This window comes from Grus americana, chromosome 1 (assembly GCF_028858705.1).
Source record: "Grus americana isolate bGruAme1 chromosome 1, bGruAme1.mat, whole genome shotgun sequence".
Taxonomy (NCBI): domain Eukaryota; kingdom Metazoa; phylum Chordata; class Aves; order Gruiformes; family Gruidae; genus Grus; species Grus americana.
The window spans coordinates 65,703,861-65,723,793 of record NC_072852.1 but is presented as its reverse complement, the minus strand read 5'-3'; the positions used below and the strand labels follow the sequence as shown (position 1 = coordinate 65,723,793).

The window sequence follows — 19,933 nt, the reverse complement described above, 5'->3', positions numbered from 1 at the left end:
TTGCCTTGCACCAGGAAAACTCTGGAAGTGGGGCAGAACTGGAAGAGTCTGATCCATGCTCCTTAAGCTGCTCTCTACGGGCCCTTCCATCCACCCTTGGGGTCCCTTTCCTTCAGACTGGTTGAAAAGGGTAACTGGTGATGAACAACAGGGCAGAGCTGTGGAAGTCAGGGCAGGGGGATCTCTTTCTGATTCTCTGGGGCAATCTCTTAGCTTCAGCTCCTGAAGGAGACAACCTGCATTGCAGGCTACAGACTGGTGACTCCCCCTGGGCAAACCCTGGGACAAGTAATTCTAGTGCAGACCAGATGCTGTGGGAGCCTTGATTTGTGTCACCTCTGAGTAAGAAGCCAAGGATCTGCATTATGCTAATTCCTGCTTCTCTCTAGTGTGCTTTTGCCAGACTCCCAGACTGCTTTCTGCACAATCATATGGGTTGCTTTTATAATATCTGACTCCATAATAAACAAAGTGATATGTGCTCCTGCTTCTCTGGTCCATAGCACCTGCGAATTTCATGGCATGTGCTAGAATCACATAACCACAGAAGCACAGAATAGTTCAGGTGGAAGGAGCCTCAGGAGGTCTCTACTCCAATGTCCTGCTCAAAGCACGGTCAGAGTGGAGCTCAGACCTGTTTGCTGAAGGTTTTACCTCTTGTGTCTTTAAAAGCTCCAAGGATGGAGCCTGCACAAGATCTCTGGGCAACCTGGTCCACTGCTTTGCTGTCCTCATGGTGAAAGAATTTTTCCTTAAATCCTATCAAAACCTTACGCATGTTTTCTCTCATCCACCCACTGCACACCACTATAAAAAGAGTGGCTCCCTCTTCTCAGTAACTTCCTTGTAGGTACTGGCAGGCTGCTATCAGGTAATCCCAAAGCCATCTCTCCTTCAGGCTAAACAAGTCCATTTCCCTCAACCTCCCCACACAGGCCACGTACTTGAGGTTATTAAATAGTATATCCTCTATTGCTGATCTCAGACCTATGGTTTGCTCTCAGACTGTTTTCCAAGATTCATCAGTCACCAGAAAAAAGCATTTTTTAATAGAAATCTTTGCTAGATTGCGGATATTTCTTGTCTGTTGGACACAGCTCTCCCTGGACATACCTTCTGTCTCATGGCTGGTGTGAAACGAGGAGGTATGCAAAGCCGCTGCCCATTGGATGACAGCCACCACCACCACTGTGGTAACACTTAGGAGAATCAGGGCAGAAAGCAACGTGAGTTGAAGGAGGAAACACCACACTTCTACCAGTGGTGGTTCTTACCCCCAGTCTTGCAGGCAGAGCGCAGTTGTCCCTGGGAATGCTGCACTGCTTCTGCCACTCTGTATGGGTTCAGTGACTGAACTGAAAGAACCAATCTTCCATCCAGCAGTTCTCTTAGGAATTTCCTGTAGTCTCCATTGATTTTTTTGGAGAGGGAAACATAAACACAGCATTGCCTTTTGCCTTTCCTTTTACACAGAGATGACTTTAATTAGTGCCCTTTGTGTTAAACCATTAGATGTGGCCACCTGCGGTATCTTGAAGTTATTCACATTTTTAAGTGGTTTTAAATGTTGGGTCTAAGCCACCCAGAGATTTTCCAGCAGGGGTAAAATATTCAGTTGCCTGGAAGTTTTTCCATTACCTTACGCCACAGGAGTGACATAAAGGAGCTAAAGAAAAGCCTGAATCTAGTACTAATGTTTCTACTACAGGGAACATTGTTTTTCTTTTTTAGGAGGTTGGGAGGGTGAATGTGTGGGCTTTCAATTTGTTTTGCTGATATTTTTTTTTTTCTGTCTTATTCACTTAATGACAAGACCTGAGTAAAAATGGTGATAATTTAGATCTATTTTGTTTTATTCAGAGAAATACTTGCCCATGGCAGTCATATAATTTCTTTCCCCTCCTGCTGTTTGCAGTATGATGACCTCGTCTTTGCCAGGACCTCCTCCATCCCATCCCACCCCACCCCATCCCAGTACCTCTTCTAACTGCAGCTATTTCCACAGTTTTAATTTCCATTTTGTAAAGGAATGTCTGTTATCCACATCTCCCGAATGGCAAAGATGGGATTTTATTCCTTAGTTGTTCTGCTGCTTATCGTGTCTGTTCATAATACTATTACTATGCTCTTTGTTATGGTGCTTTAGCTAGCCTCTGTCATTTACAAAGTGCTTTTATGGGTTAAGGATTCCATGTTACTTTATGAACTTAAAATGGTTATATAGAGATCCATTTGGCCATAAACAGAATGTACTGGGTGAACTGCAGCAGGTGCTTAAAAGCCAGGAAGCACTGTCCAGTAAACACACCTGGAAAAAAAAGTCTGCAAAGCAGACTGCATCTGCAGCTCTGGGAAACTCAGAAGCCCATTAGGCTCCAATCCTGAACCCAATGTTACACTTTGCAGATTTATTTTGCAATAAATTATGTGTGCCGACTGCCTGGCAACGGTTACAGCCCCAGGTAGTTTTGTAAGGCCCTGTGCTGAGAGGAGAAAAGGGAAGTGTTGTCCTTTTTGAAGGGGAAAGCTCTTGGTTGGACACTGAATATTACAAAGGTGTGCTGGAGACAGAATTTTCTCCTAAGTGATGAATAGCAAGCATGATCCTAGGACAGTTTAAAGCAGGGAACTGATGAATATTACTCTGGATCCAACAAAACAATGAACTGGGAATAGTCCCCAGACACCTATCCTGTTTTTTTCCTTTTTTTGCAGAAAAGTCCTGAACCTACCAAAAGCAACAGAAGCTTTGCCATTGGCATATATTTTGACCTATTGATTTTTTTTCAGAGCAATTTATTGTGGGATTTCAGGCTCTGAAATTGGAGTTTGGATGAGTAGTGTAGTCTATACAGTAGAACCCTACTCTCAGTGCTCTCCAAGTCAGGCTTCCACTGCCAGTGCTGATGTGTGGAAATTCACAGCTCACTTCATGAAAAGTCTGTAATATCCTCCTGGTGGCTACTCTTTTCATGAGCACCCTGATATTTAATTCATTCTTAAGAATATAAACCTGCACAAAAGTAGCATGTTTGCAGAGCAGATGAAGTGAATCTAACACAAGCAAATACTATCTGTGCCTTTTTGTCATGAATAGATAGCTCTGTTAGTTGCAGAGGGAACTCAGATTAATTCTGTGAATCTCAAAAACAAACAATATAGAGGAAGAGACATCGGATACACTGCTCATTCAACAGGTGTGCACTTTCTGACAGAAACACCAGTTATTGTTGATTAGCCCATATAATTTGGATTATATTGGATTTAATGTCCTTTGTCTAATATTCACAGTTCTGCCCAAAACCCTTGTGTACACCATGCAGGAAGACAGATAAACAGGAAAAAAATGCAATAAAAATCAAATATATCAAGAAATATATCAGTAAAGGACAAAAAGTATAGGAAGTAACAAAACTACAATAGATATTAATATGCATTCCATACATAGACACACAGAGGAAGAGAGATTATGCTTTGCAGGCATTGTGGGATTTTGATTTTCTATCTGTTGCAGAAGAGGTTCCTTTTAAGGAAGCAGAAAAAATAATTGCTTGAATAGCATTTAGCCCCAACCACCTTTTGTATTTTGTGGAGCAGCTGCTGTCACTGTTGGTGATATAAAGGTCCTTGATTAAAAATCGGATGAAGAGAGGAGATAGCCAAGATGACACAAAGAATAAAGCATCAGGGTCCAGGTTGTAAGAGGAAGGAAAGAAGGAAGGAAGGAATACACACAACTCCCTTCCTTAAAAGGACGGAAACACTCAATACTGAATTAGGATGGTGTCAGCTGAGCTGAGTAGGATCAGATATACAACGCACAACAGAACCTTCCTGATGTGTGAAAGAGCAGATGCCAGACGTATCTGACACTGGGATGCATTTTCATTGTTCACAGACTTCCTACATGTGTCCTGCAAGAGAAAAAGGCACACAGGTATCTTCTGAATATTCTGAAAGTAGCAGGTGATGGACTGTGGTACTTAGCTAGCTGTGCTGTTTGGGGTTATACTGAAAGCTCCTCACAGGTACCTGATTAAAATTGCCTCCTCTGTCTAGCTGATATGTTTGTCACAGTGAAAACAGCAAGTGAATAGGGAAATCTTGGAGAGTAACTGTTGCCCCATATTAGTAATAATCTAAGTGAAATGGTACAAATAACAAAGTGTAATCTGCCAAAAGTACTCAATAGATAAGTCATGGATGCTTTAAAGAATGTTAATTAAGCTTTTACTTCGAGAGAAGTATATCTACAGCTCTTTTGGAGACCAGAAGATCTGATCTCTCCATAGACCTTTGATATGATTTGCCAGTTATGAACACAATTATTCCCTAATCAATACTCTACCAGAGTAGAGGCAAGAGGCTTCAGGCAGAGTAAGGACCCTGCTGTGCTGACCACTGCCCAGCTGCACCAGAAACAATCCCAGCTGAAACTCATACGTTCAGTGAAACTGTACAGTGGCTCACCATACCATGCTTGGTTCAAATTAAGGTATCATGAGCTAACAGGTATTAAAGAAATCCATTGGCCAGCAGATGCCCACTGTCCCCAAAGATAACAACAAACCATGTTAATGTCAAGAGGGATGAGACACAATCTTTTAAGCTCAACGGATGGGACACAGAAGCCTATTTGGTTGGTGAGGTCCTTCCCCAAGGCTCCCAGCTGCAGAGTGTACAGGGGGGAAATACACAATGTGAGGCACTTCCCTAGCTGCAGTGTCAAGGGCTGAGCTGGTGATGAGAGGCTGTGCCTGGGCTGGAGGTGGGGGAGATGGATGTCACTTCAACACGATTTTGGTGGAGATCATGGAGAGGGCTTCTGGGCCACAGAGGCCACTGCAGAGTGCCTGCCAGGGACAGACTTTGTTAGTGCTCCTGTCAACCCTGACAAGGGAAACAGAAAGGATTCCTGTAAATATGGAAATTTCACTAGTAATTAGTTGTCTTGTGTCAGCAGTTTCTCACTCTGAAAGAAGCAGTCCCATCAGAGTCAGAACAGTGTTAACCACTCAGGCTGGCGAGGCAAAATCATGTGGGCTGGTTTTCTTATAGCTGACAAAAGCATTTAGAAAAAAAAACCTCACAAGAATTCGAAACATTTCTTAAACCTTAACACTGGTTTTAACCTGTCTGGGTAGGGAGAGACAAACATAGCTTATTCATGACAAGCTCTTATTCAAGATGTTCTTTTGAGGCTAGAGAGAGCTTTCATTTAGCTTTTCTCCCAGGAGACTTTCCACAGTCCCTTTCCTGGGCTCCAAGGCAATGAGAGAGAAGCAGCCCTAACCTGTGTGTCTTGGCTGTCCAGGAACAAGAAATGCCACATTCTTGTGAACAGTCTTGAATTCATAGGCTTAAGAAAGTAATACATGACCATCCTAACTATTAACTGTTTATCTAAAGTGAAGCACTAAAGTTCTTGGCATTCCCCATCGCTAATACTAATACCTTGGTCAGTTTGCTTATAAATCTCAAAAACAACTTTATGACCTTCCTGTTCAGAAAAAGAAAAATCTCAAACACTTTTTGTCACTTCCTGTATAAAGCCTTGCAAAAACAAAACTTTTGGCTCACCCATCCAGATTTACTACATAAGCTTTATTTTTATACTGGCTGTAACAAACACAGGTAGATTGAACCACTCTCTGACCACAGAAGCACAATGTGTGTCACGAGATTGCGAAAGAGAAACTACGAAACCTATGAACTTTTCCTCTTTTTACTACGTTGTCTTTATTCTCAGCCAAATACCAGTCCAGTCTTTGCATCAGAATACATCGGCTCGTTCTTTACTCGTTCTCAAACATCACCCTGTTTCCCAGTATTGAAAGAACAGAAGGTATCGCAAGCTATGTGCAGCAGGTTCACGATAAATTTGCTAGAATGCCTCAAACTCAAATTTCTATTTGTGTTTGAAGTCCATGTGTATTTACACGGGAGTTTAAGGCATATCGGCTCTGCTTAGTTCAAGGTAAATTGCATCAGTTTCTCACTGTCTGGAGCACTAAACTAGTCCAAAGCAACAAACCCTCTTCACCTGTGAAGACTACAAGGCAGGAAGAAGAGGTTTGCCCCGAAAAAGTGTAAGAGTTCAGTTCTTTTAATCTCTCTGCCAAATCTGTAGTTGAAAATAACTATGAACAGTGTGACTATGTTTGGTTATAAACAGATTATGCAGAAGTATGAGGTATGAATTAAGTAAATCACAAGACCCAGCAGGAGCAGCTAGAAAAGACATTTGTCTTCTTACCAGATATAATTGTGTTGTTTGGGAATGCCGTCTTTTGGATGCTTGATCTTCTTTGCACAGGTGATGCAATTCAAATGTGCTATCTTTGATCTAAGTGGATTATGCATTTGCAATACCTACCTTGGTGATAATGAAAGAAAGAATTAATACACTTCTGACAAAATGTAAGAGATTGTCCTGTATTTTTCCACATCCCTTACATTTTTTTGTCCATTGCCTGTTTCCAGCCTGTGTGACTGAGACATCCCTTGTGTCAGATCTTAGAAGCATAAGCGAGATTGTTGATGGAAATGAAGCAACGATGGTACCACTCTTCACGTTCCTTTCTGTCTCAGCAGAGAGTTCCCAGGTCCCCATGGGGCATCTTATTGCTGTGTGCAGGACTATGAGAAGTGGGAAGATATCCAGTGCTGTCATTCTCCATTGACCACCTAGCTGACGATAGAGGTCAGCCTGGATTGTGTTAGCTGATATTATGAGGCAGGGTGTTGGATACCATTGGACGCTGTGTTGATAATTATTTCCTTGCCGTCTATTCCTGCAGGGCCCATCCTTATCACATAGTTACACCAATGCTGGTTTCATCTTTCTGTTGCACCAGACAGTCAGAATGACAAATGTTTTCAAAAACAGCAGACCCCCAAAATATCCTCCATGAAAAAAAAAAAAATCAAATATTGTTGCCTGCTCTTCCAAATGTTTGAGAAATTGATATGAAAGTATAGATAATGTGTCGACATAAGTTGTATCTTTGTAGATTCCATACAAAGTTACTTCCTGAGAGTTACTTTCTATTTGTCTAAACATTAATAATTTGGACCTTTTTCTGGAACAATTCTTTTCTCATGACAATGCCACCCATCCCTAATCAGTTACTGAGATTTTTACTACTTGGGTTACTAAAAGGCTTTTCATTTAGATGCAAAACCATACTCTATTAAGATTTGAAATGCTTCTAATATGTGGTGGGGTAAAGGGGAAAGCACACTGTCCCTTGAAAAAAATGGTCCTAGATATGCAAACTTCAGGCAATTAAGAAGAGAATAAATGATGCTGTCTGTGGCATGGTGGGTTGAGTGGTATTGCTTAGGATGACCAGTGTCATTACGAGTGGATACAAAATTATTATAGATCTCTGTAAAGAGAGATGACTGACATTTTTAAATACTCATTTGCAAAGTAGTAAATGTAAAGAAGCAGATAATTAAATTTAAAGGACATTTTTGAACCATAACATTAAAGAGATTAAGAGGTTAAATATTAACCTGACTGTAAATCCCTCCATTATGTCTTTCTACAAACAAGAGTGTCTGCATTTTAACCATTCAGTGTCAAGTGCTTTGGCCATTCAATATGATTGCATTGCATATCACAGACTAAAAGAAAAAGATCCCAAATTAACTCATTAAAATTGTAAAACCGAATTTAATCCTACCTTAGATATAGTTTTATACCACCACCCCCCAAAAAAAAAAACACACCAAAAAAACCCACTTCAGACACTTTATGAAAACCATTCAGGCATTCAGGACTTCATTTGTGCGGAGGAGATTGATGTTATGGATAACATGTTTAAAGTCTTGAAATGGACTGAATTTAGAACTGAACCTCATTTGCGCTCAGAAACAAGAGAAAACATCATTGTAGTGAAGTTGCTTATAGCCTGGAAGGGCACCACCAACCCTCAGAGACTTTTTTTACCTTATGACTGCATATGCAGCAGGGAGCAGTACATGCATTTCGGTATGCTACTACTGAAAGTCCTGGTATGAAAAAGTCTGAGAGTCGCTATCTTGGACATCATTCCAGCTCAACCCAAGGAGCCTGCTTAGAGATGGAAAGTCACTTGCCGGCACTTTGACAAGGCCACTCCAAGGTGACAGCATCTGGATTGGGATCACACAGCTGTTTTCTTCCTCTCTGCCAATTTCTTTTTGTGGTCTTTGTAAAGTAAGAAGCAAAAAAATAACCCACTGAGAAGCAGTTATACCAAAGTATCTTAAGCCTGTTACATCATGAGCAGAACAAAAAGGGACAAGCAGACAATCTTTCTCTCTCTTTTTTTTTTTTCTCCAAACATTTCCTTTCAGATGTCCCTTTGAAGTCACAGGCTTATAGTGTGAGTGACTGAGAGCAAGGAGCTGTGAAATGCGCCTTTGAGCCATAGACTTCTCAAAGAATATCACAAGGCATATATGACTGGGGTACATGACATCTGCAAATCAGCATGGCGTTACTGAGGATTTGTTCAGCCTCAACTCTGGGAGCTGCAGAGAACCAAAAGCTTCAGCAATGGAATATCATTTCTCCCATCCTGATTCTACCTTTCCACTTGAGGGGTCTCACTGCTACTGTGTGCAGTGCCTGTGTTGGTGTAATTTGCTTATGAAGAAATAATTGAACATACACATACATTCTATTTAATATAACTATTTATTATATGTCCATAAATTAAGTATAGTTACCATTTTCAGTTCCACTCAGCCCTGTTATTGCTCCGCTAGTACTGGATACTTTCACTTTGTTAAAAATGTACTGACACTTCTCTGCTGTTGTAAGGTCGTCCCTTCAAAATACCCTCACAATACACCGTTCTTCATACTTACCAAAAACAATTCCTGCTTGGATGGATCTGATTCACTTGATAATCAAACACATAGATCTGCAGAACACCTCAGTCCTGACTGGTCACATCTCCTGATTCTCCACTCACAAGTCTTCCGTGTTTCTCAACCAAAACAATTTTCATTACTTCTCTTACATAAAGGATATTATATAAATGATACTCTGCCCCACTGATAATTCTTAAAAAGGGAGCAAAACCGGCTCTCATGATTTTGGAACAGTCAATAGTGACTTACCAGTTTCTTACAAACTTCAGTGGAAAGCTGATGAAGGTCAGGACTATTTCTGTAAGTTGTCTGGTAGAGCCACTGAGCAGCCTCACCCAACAGTCATCTCGAGTGGGAGGGCAGCACCGTGGTGTGTCATTACAGCATTGCTTCCTGCTAGACCTGCTAGGAGGCTTATATGAGACTGCATGAATCTTTTCTGCCTTTCTGCAGTTCAAAGTGCTCAGAAAAATGGGAGCCGAACGCTGCTGGCAAAGGGAGTAACGGTTAGACCAGAAGGTGAGAAAAACAACGCAGTGTAACTGAAGGAAAATGATAGCCAGAAGACTGGTCTGAGCAGCAGAGAGGTGAACAGAACAAGATGAGAAAGACCAGGGAGGCTGAAGGGTAACCAGATGCTGCACTAGGCAGCAAGGAAAAATGAAAAGGGAATGAACAAGAAGGGTGATGTGGGTCTGTCCCAGACCCACAGGTTACAGATCAGAATCTGCTTCTCCCTAAAGCAGAGCTGCTGCAAAGATGTGAGGGAGGACCGTTACCGTTAAGGAGAGGAGATGCGGAGGCAGCACTTAGTAATACAACCAGGAGTGGGGAAAAAAGATACCAAGACAGCTCAAATTCCCAGGACATGGCTTCACGGAGAGCCGTGGCTGTTCCACAGCACTGAGCCTCTGCCAGTTCGGCTGAGACAGCAGGGACGTGGTGTGCTGGACAGCAGGCTCCAGGGGTCCCTGGAGTTCGGTCACAGTTTCCCTTCATTCCTTATTTTATGTAATTTCTCCCCATTGTACTTTTGCACGACTCGCATTCCCCAGGGATCGCAGGCAGAAATACAGAAACCCTATGAGAAATGCTAGCTTTACCTGGAGATAAACATCTGAATCCTGCTTGATTATCTGAATCTCATCCCTTTTAGAGGCAGATCCATCACAGAATTGATTGCTAATGGTCCCAGTCCCAAGGTCGTGGCTTTGCTGCAGAACTGAGCAAGAAAAGAAAGACAGGGCAAAAGGGAAATAAGTTCATGTCCACAACATAAATAATAGCACAGAAAAAAACCCCAAAAGCAATCTACGGGGGGGAAAAATGTATCTATAGGAAAATTGAATACACTGCAACTCATACTTAGGGAAAGAAGGGTAACTTTTTAAAAAAAAAATCATTTTTATTCTCTTCTCCAAAGAGGTTATGGAGGCCAAGTCTCAGTGAATGGCAGCAGGATTTAGGAAATTAAAGTTTTGAATGACTATTGGAGGTGAGATTTCAGATCTTCAAGTCACTTCAGTGCTACAAGAGTACTGCTCAATGTGCAAGGCGTGAAGGAATGCTGGCCAATCTCTCTGTGGGCTGGCATGGGGTAATACAGACAGGTACTGAAACTGTCTCAGTGAGGAATTTCTCCTGAAAACAGGCAATAAGGCATGGCAATTAAACATAAGGATTTTTAAGCTGCATGAAAATGTTTGTAAATAATTTTCCTATTGTTTTAAATGTTCCACTGTTTCAAAGAAGCAGTTCAAAACAAAATGAAAATTGGCATGATTCAATACACTTGAAGGGATTTTGTTTAGGAGGTTTTGCTCATGTGTTTGTTTATTTTGTTTCTTTTCTGCTGGGGAGAAAAGAGGTAAAGAGTAGAAAAGGGCACCAGTGTTCAAACAACTTTTAAAAAAATATACATTTTGTTGTTATTCAGTTCTAACAGAAAAGACAAAAATTACTTAATTGCAAAATAGGAAGTATCAGGAGAACTATAAACCATATAAATTGTTGTTTCATCCAGAGGTTGTAGAAATTCAATCATACTTTTCAAAGAGCCCAGCTGAGGGCTCTTGCAGAACTCTTCGTTTCTCTTGCAGTCACTCTTTCTTGCTTTCTCCTCATTAACTTCCTTTCTTTTTCATTCACACCTCACTCTTGTCTTCATTTCCTTCCTCTTGCTTTCAACCCATTTCTCTTCTCTTTTGTCTTGCCCATGCCTCCTGATATGTCTTTCTTCAGGCATGGACCGGTCCCCATCATATAGGTTTGTGCTGCTTGGAGGCACGTTGCAATGCAGCAGTCGCTGCTGAGTGATGCTGCTGCTGTTGCATGGCACAGTGGGAGGGATTTAATCTCAGACATGACAATCCAGGGACTCAGCAGTTTGATGGAGGAGATTGTTCCCTAAGTAGATTACTAGCTAGTATTCCTATCTAGATAGCATTTCACTTCCCATAAGTTTACTTTACCATCAAGTCCCAATTTAAAGAGTTTTTAAGTAAAGATGGAATTAGATTGAGAGAACTGGACCATGTAGGTGACACTGCAGAAGATGAGGGTATAGTAAAACCTCAGGGGAAAAAATGTGTTAGTAGTCGTCTTCTCCTCAGACATGTTTGCTGTGGGAAGGTGGTCTGAGATGAGGAAGAAGAAACGGCAAACTTGCGGACATTAACAGCTAAGCTTGCCAAAGCAAGGGAGTGAGTAATCCACAACATAATTATGGAATTTCAGGATATTAATGAAAGCATTTTCACTACCAGAAATGGGAGAGCAACTGACAATGCAATTCAAGTCATTCTAGCAACAGCCTAGGTGAAGCCGATGTGGTGCTTCTGCCATGAAAGAGATTCCCATGCAGTAAACCATAATGGCACAGTCTCTAGAAGTCTGAATTTCAAAATCAACCTTTCTTCTCAAAAGTCTTTTTTTTCTTTTTTCTTTTTTTCTTTTATTAGTTCATCTGTGAATTAGAATGAAATGTGCAAGGGATGTGAGGTATATTCATCACCATCACGCTGTGGAAGTTCTGTATCCCATAGACTTCGTTGCTAAAGTGACAAGAGCAGTTTGCAAAATCCCATGTAGGATAACAGTATTTTCTCTACACACTTGTGTCCAAGCAGTTCCTGTGACAGGGGCATAAGGATTTGTGTTTAGTAATCATAGTAAACTGCATCCCACGTGGGAGAAGCTGAGCTGAAGCGTTGTACCTAGGAACAGCGTGCTGCGTAGCCTTTTCATGCCTCACAGCGCAGATCTAGGCATATGATAATTGCCTGCTCTTCTCTGTCCTGTGTTAGTTAATGCCCCTCAGGCTTTTAATAGTTTTGGTTTCAAATAATGCCATTTAGAACTTTTGAAATCTTGCATTTTAAATGTTCCCATCATTTTATTTTTGCAAACATGCAAGAGAGGTCAAAGTTTGTGAACAACTCTTGCAATATCCCTTTAAAAATAAAAATAAGCAGAGAGCTTGAGAATATTTGCTTATGCATTTTAGTCTTTCTGGCCCAGTGATGCTGAATATATTTTTAACAGAAGGTACACGGTCAGAGACAAGTCCCGCAGTTTCCTGTTACTAAGTTAACCTTGTTAAACATTACATTATTGTTTAACATAGGATAGGGGGTTCTCTTAATGCCATGGTGAATTATTCATATGCAAAGCTAAAGTATTTTACCTTGTTAAGTGTAACTGCAGCGTGTTGAGACCAATATCTGGAGCTATGCATCAGAGCCAGAATTAGACATGGATTTCTTAAACCTGTAGTGGAGTAAAAATGCAATTAGTCTGCAACTATGGTCTATGTAATTACAGTAGGTAGCAGTCACTTAGTGAAACATAACACCATCAGAGACTTAGAGAGCCTATAATAATGTAGTAACTGTGAACACAAATGCTGCAGAAAAACTGCTAAATAAATATTTCCTTCCTTTGGCAAGGAATATGTAAACTTTGAGGTTCTCTGTCCACAAAAGGGGAGATGATCATGCAGGCTCACAATAAACATTCATAGCTGTGATCAACATGTTTATAATTAGCTGTAGCAAACACTTAATTTGATATTTTCAAACATTTTACAAACATTTTATTAAGTATTGTTAGCACTTTTCCATCTTTCACAAACAGATTTCTCTCAGACTACAGAATGAGTTTGGAAATATGGATTCTGATTTGGGAATTGAGGTACCACTCCTTTCCGGTAAAGTAAACAGCTAGCTAGGTTACTTCTAACTCCTACTTCACTATCACTGCCTTAAATATGGTCTGCAGAAATACAAGCCTAAAAAAGATTTAGCTGTCCTCTCAGAAACAAGTTTGAACTTGAGTTCAATATATGCTTAAATTCTTGCAAAGAATTTGAGCCAACTCCTTTTATATCTGAGTCAGCTTCCTTTTTGGTGCTTCTAATCTACATCTTAGGTAAGCTGTTAAGTAAGATGGAAGATGTGTAAAAATCTCCAGGATTAATGGACACAGGAGCAGAACTGACTAGATTTTCAAGCTCTTGAGAACTTTGTGTAAGAGTGACCATGATGGACTTAAAAGAATTTCAAAAGCATTTGCTGAGTAAAGAAACTGGGTACTTTCCAAAGCAGGTTCAGGGATCATGTAGAGGTATCACCAGTGAGTCTGCTAAATCGTGAGTGAGTAAGGAAATCACTCATAAAAGCAATGTACTAACACCATTTCCAACCAAGGGAAAATGAAAGACTTTCTTTAACTTCAGTAAGAGTCCCTTTGGGCCCTCCGTACGTTGATATTCCTGTCAGAGACATTACTGAAGGCTGCAAAATCTCTGAGGAACAGTAAGAGTCTCCATGGGTTTATTCAGGGTCCCAAAAGGACCTCCATGACTTGGAGGGATTTGCAGAGATTCACTGAAATACCACAATGTCTCTGCTGGACTCATTGGCAGGTTGAGGGACTTGATCAGTGTTTCTTTGAGAGACGCCCTGTACTGTATTATAGCTCTCTGTTATTATTTCATCACCAATATTTCTTCAGGCTTTAGCAGAAAAATATCATTCAAACCAGGAAAAAACAGAAGGAGTATAGTTTGGGGTTTTTTGTTTGTTTGACTTCTGTTTGTTTGTTTTGTTTTTTTTTTTTTTTTAAATCTACCTGTAAATGTTTTAAATAAGAGATGTGTTTCTGTTATTCATTAGTTCCAGGTATTCAGAAGAAACTGTGAGCTGGTTTCAGTCAGCCTTCTGAACCCTCTCCTCTTTCCCTAGCTTTGCCACTTGTCACCCAGGAACTTTGACTACATCTCATAAGATTTTTCTATTTAATAGCACAGGCATGATAGCTGATACAAGAATAATGAAGTACTGTGCCTCCAATTCGTGCTGGGCTCCAGAGGGAGTACTTACCTATCACGGCACTGTTGCTTCAGAGGACATATCCTGGAATCTAATGATCTTTAATTCAGTCTTAACAGAAGCTTAAATAACTCTTCTGCTGAGGGAACCTTTCTCATGACTGAGGCTAGGTATAATTTTAATCTGAGATCTGGTATAAATATTTTATCTAAAATGCTTGAAGAAGATACTTATAGTCAGATAAAACTTGTCTTGTTGGAGTTGACTGGTGCGAGGAGCTCCAGTCAACTTCCAGTAACAGTTGGGGGAAAATTGAGATCTGTCACTTTGATCTCCCTTTTCTAGCTAGCCTATAATCTATGCAATGGAAATCAGCATAGGTCTGCTGATGAAATCTGTGTGTGGCATGGCTTGTCCCTAGTTTTGTCACCTTTTGATGACAGCAGCCACTCTTCTGACCCATTCACAACCTATTCTGAAACAACACTTTGAGTTGGATCATGCCCAAAGTGACAACTAAATAATACTGGTTGCAATGGGTAAGCTCAGGCCGGAGCACGTGTGTCTGTGCAGTGGCTGCCCCAGTCTAATTATACCTCAGTATTCGGGCTGTTTGCTAGAGGAATATCTAACTCTACTGGTTTCAGAATTTCATCAGATTATATATCTATCTGCTCTGCAATTATAATAAAATGTAAATTGTAATAAAATGTGGGGCTCCACCATCTGAGAGACACATAAGTATCTAAATTTTCAGCACATACTGGAGGCATCCTACTGCTGGAAATGACTGCTTTCTGTGGTAGCTGCCCTTTTGTGCCTCTAGATGGAGATCCTATCCATTTAACTCAACCCTCTAGAGAAAACGGTGGGATGCTTCAATAAGAGCTCCATTTTGCCTTTCATACTCCATAGACCAAAAATTACTCTGTTTTCTGATTTCTGTGTTAAAAAATTATTTTGATCTTTGTAACTAGATTTTCAGACACACAATGCACACTTCAACGCTTACTTGAAAAAGGAAAAAAATTGCTATTCTATTCTAACTTTCCACAGCGGAACTGCCCTGAACTATTTATTTTGCTTGAAATATAGTAGTGAAACACTCTGCTTTTTCAATTGCCTTTCTGGAAATTCCCTCCAGCATGTAAGCACTTCTGATAAGCTGAGGTGCGCAGGATTGCAGGTAGGACTGAAGGAATGATATGGACCATTGTATTCAGTCACTTTTACATACAGGCAGCCATATCACACGGTTCCACCAGCGTGCAGAGAAAAGCCTTGTCATATAATCACCAAGGCACTTGGCTATTTGCTCACTCGTCTGGGACCAAGGTTTCTTTATATACAATCCTAGCAAGAATAAAGAGGCACATGAGTGAAGTTATCTCTTCTAGTCCAGGAGGTAAAAATCCCTTTTTGTGGATCAAAACTAGTTAGATAAACCCATGCATATTAAGCATATTTTTCAGGTTTCCCAATGAATTACGATGCAGAATGTAACTTGAAATGATGTCAGCTTCCCAAAGACCAAATGCAAATTCTCTCTTGATTACACTGGTCCTGAAAAACAAAGACATCTCTGCAGCCAAAACTACCCTTACAGAAAGATAATAGTTCAAGTGCCCTAGTACCAGTGAGTGACTATCAGCATAACAATAGTAACAGTAACAAGAATAGTACCAATAAAGTAGAAATACATAATTATCCAGATCTTTGGGGGAAAACTACTTCTTTTTTGTTATTTCCTGAAACTAGAGAGATTATGGCTTTTTTTTGTCTATACTGACTATAGTTTTCCTTGTGTGGTTTTGTATCAGGAATAGGGTGGCCAGCCGGACTAGGGAAGCGATTGTGCCCCTGTACTTGGCACTGGTGAGGCCGCACCTCGAATACTGTGTTCAGCTCTGGGCCCCTCACTACAAGAAGGACACTGAGGTGCTGGAGCATGTCCAAAGAAGGGCAACAAAGCTTGTGAAGGGTGTAGAGCACAAGTCTTATGAGGAGCAGCTGAGGGAACTGGGGTTGTTTAGCCTGGAGAAGAGGAGGCTGAGGGGAGACCTTATCACTCTCTACAACTGCCTGAAAGGAGGTTGTAGCCAGGTGGGTGTTGGTCTCTTCTCCCAAGTAACTAGTGATAGGACAAAACGAAACAACCTCAAGTTGCACCAGGGGAGGTTTAGATTGGATATTAGGAAAAAATTCTTCACTGAAAGGGTTATCAAACATTGGAACAGGCTGCCCAGGGAAGTGGTTGAGTCACCATCCCTGGAGGTAGTTAAAAGAGATGTAGATGTGGTGCTTAGGGACATGGTTTAGTGGTGGACTTGGAAATGTTAGACGAACAGCTGGATCGATGATCTTAAAGGTCTTTTCCAACCTAAATGATTCTATGATTCTGTGATTCTGAATACAAACCAATTGGGCTCATGGCACTATATTTGCCAGTTTTAGAGTACTAGAACAGAAGTGAGCAAGATGTAGTTAATAGCTGTACAAATCCTCAGACCCTAACAATAGCACTAAAGCAGCAGTGTTGATGCCAGCACTACCACCTACTCATGTACAGTTCCCAGCTGTTTTAGGGGGAGTATTTCTATTTTTGCTTTATTTCAGTTGTTGTTAGTGGCACAGTTAGTGTGCTTTTGTTAATGCTCTACAACTCTGATCTACTCCTTGTTTCAAGATATGTGCAGAAATTGTTTATTTTGCCCTTAGGTACCCTTCATGATGAAATGGGGGAAAGTAGATCCAGACAGGCCCACAGAATATCTTTTTTTTTGTAGGACATGTGTTGATTAGGAAAAACAAAAGTGCATGAAAATAAGAAGAACGGACCACACCAAGGCAGTAACACTTTGCAAAGATGTTTCTAGTTTCAAATGGATTGCAAAAGGTAACCCATGTGGTGAAGATTTTAGGCTTCTGATATTTAGGAATTTTCTGAAATGTATTTTTTTACCAAAAGCCAATTTTTACCAAAATCTCTAATCTCTCTTAAAGTCTGTAATAAATTCTAACATGCCTAGTATATTTGTCATGTGCTTAGGGGTTTTGTTTCTTCCCCCACACACACACACCATGGCTTTAAATAGTGCCAGGAAGGAATTGAGAATCAAAATCAGTGCAGTTCAGGATCTGAATCAGTTCAGGAAAAAAATATCTATTATTGCTACAGCAAAAATCAAATCCATTTGACATAGGTTTGGACTGGAGAGGAACTGGATCAAAGAGGAGAAGTTAAAAAAGTGTGTTTTACTTTTGTTGGAGAGTTGAATGCTGAAAAGTGCTCAGAGTAGCAATGCACATAGGTTCCTGGGTCATCCCATTTAAATCACAAATATAACTTTCAGGTACAAATCCTTTGTTTCTCTTTCATGTCTTTATATGGTTTCAGAGGATTCAAAGAAGCCATTAAATCCTTACCATATTTAACTTGGGAATATGCACAATACAGAGGAAGAATTTATCTAACAAACTTTGACAGGCATGGCATATCAGCCTTTTTTTTTTTTTTTCCAGTATACACAACATTTCCATAGTCTGCATTGTGACAGATGCTGGAGATATATATTCTAAATTTAAAATTACAATGATTGCTACAAGATTCATCTGCACCAAAGGGATGGGATCCTGTCAGGGCAAGTGGAAAGCACAGTCGGCAGGATGTAATATCTAAGTACCTCCCGTTTGAGGATCATGATCCTAAGGGTGACATGCAGTCTTTGTCCCTTCTCTTTGCCCTCCTGTTTCTGCAGGCCTCCTCATCATGGTCTGCAATGGAATAGGATGAACACTCTCAGTGGCATCACTTTGCTTCCTCACACTCACCACAGTTCCCTTTCACAATGACACAGCTTACAGACTTCACCCATCACACCTCTCTTTCCCTGTTACAAGCAACTGCTAGGGAGGTAAACGAAGGAAAGCGAAGCGGACCATGGCTGTCAGCACGCTCTGTGAAGCTTTACTCCAGCCTGTGCCAGCCTGGACTACGTTTCTCCTTGCGAGTCGTAATGGGGGCCAGGTCAACCCACTCGTGCCCTGCTTCTGCCTGTCTACTACTCACTGCAAAAAGACCTGGCATCACACCAGGCCAAAAGTGCACGTACCATATAGCCCACTAAATCCCCCAGTTCTGCCCCAAACTCTTGTCTAGTCAAGAGAAGGGAAGGGAATCATTTTCAGCACTATGAATTCTTTAGAGGGGAGAAACTACTGCACTGGAAATGTTTCCCAACTACTTATCAAATATCAAACAATGAATTATTTTATACGCGGATTTCTTGGCTTTGGACATTTTCCATGCAGTGATTATGGTGTTTGCATTCCACAAAGTCATATATATTTTAAAATATATTTCAGAAAATTAACTTGGTTGGTTTTTAGGTCACAAGAGAAATTTCTTGCCTTTTCTGGATATTGTCTGTTGAGCAAGAATGCACTTAGTATACAAAGATAAATTATGGTAGCCCACGGGAGTCAGTGCCATATTGTGCAACTCACACAAACACCCATGGGCTTGCAGAGGAGAGCTCTGTTTGTTCAAGAATAAGATCTGGTACTTCTCATAACGGGAGTTCATATTACCTTAAAATGCCTCTGCCCTGTAGGTCTGGCTGATGAATAACATCTGTTCCCGTAACAACTGCCTCTCCAGCAGGAGAGATGGGCTCCGTGGCATGACAAAAACAAAAGTAGTCCACAGGCAGTCCTGTACCAAGCGAGCAAATGGCCACAATAAGAAACAGCAACCTCACTATGGGCCTGATTCAAATCCCACTGGAGCCAGCAGGAAAGGGTCCAGCAGATTTCAGGGGGTCTTGGATTAGGAAGCATGCATACCCCTGTCTCTGCTCACATAGTGGTAGCACTATCAGCAGCAATGATATATGTCCGTTGACATCAAATGCTTCTCCAGCCCTACACCTTCTCATCAACAACACAGCAACACCTGGTTCACTTTACAATCATATTGATGCAAGCAAAGGAAGACTTCGCTGGGGTAAGTGATAGCAGGTATGTTTCTCCATACCTAAGCAAGCCGTGATGGTCAATGTAATTTGCATTCCAAAATTACCAGGCTTCTCCTGGCAGGAAAGTTTTGTGCAAAGAGAGATCACAGGGAAAGGGACTCCTCTGCTTTGTTTCCATTCAAAAGAACACAGAGAAATCCTATTCCTAACAAGTAAAATTAGCTCTTAGGTCTCATCTGGCTCCTTGCACCAGAGATAATAAAATCAAGGGAATTTATACTGAATTACCAATATTTCCACTGGAAGTGGGTAAAAAAATCGGCTGAAAAGACTTAGGAATCAAGTTAGCTGGGAGATGGTAATTTGGTTTCACAACAAGTTTTAAGGTTTTAAAATCAGTTTTAGTTCTTCAGTGGAATGAAAACATAACCTCTGAAAATTTTGTCAAAATTAAATTGTAGAGAAACATCTGTTTTCTTACCATAAAGCATAATTTTTTTAGCTCCAATCCTCTCTCACTTCCTTCCCTCCTTGCTCCCCCTCTCACTCTCTGTCACCAGAGGTAGCTGCAGAGCCCTGGATCACAAACTCTTTCAGCTGATTTTTTTTTTTTTTTAAATCAATACATCTCTGTGAGTTATTTTGTCTTTTCATCAAAAATGCATTCTGTCAAGAATGCTCATAAATAACTCTGCCTGGGAGAGGTTCTTAGCTTGTTCCAAAAAATTGATATCTTACACATCTAACTGGATAGCCAGC

At 40.7% G+C, this 19,933-nt stretch overlaps 1 protein-coding gene across 12 annotated transcripts in view; it reads left to right on the top strand.

Annotated features, from left to right (window-relative positions):
* CHRM2 (cholinergic receptor muscarinic 2) overlaps positions 1-19,933 on the top strand; it is a 107,847-nt gene that overhangs the window by 77,117 nt on the left and 10,797 nt on the right. The window contains exons 1-2 of one of the 12 annotated variants that reach the window (XM_054849059.1): positions 9,356-9,387; positions 18,812-19,217. The exons of the other annotated variants lie outside the window; for them this stretch is intronic. The gene's annotated coding sequence lies outside the window, so the exon portion shown is untranslated. Of the gene's footprint in view, positions 1-9,355; positions 9,388-18,811; positions 19,218-19,933 lie in introns of those variants that run through there. 12 annotated transcript variants of the gene reach the window in all.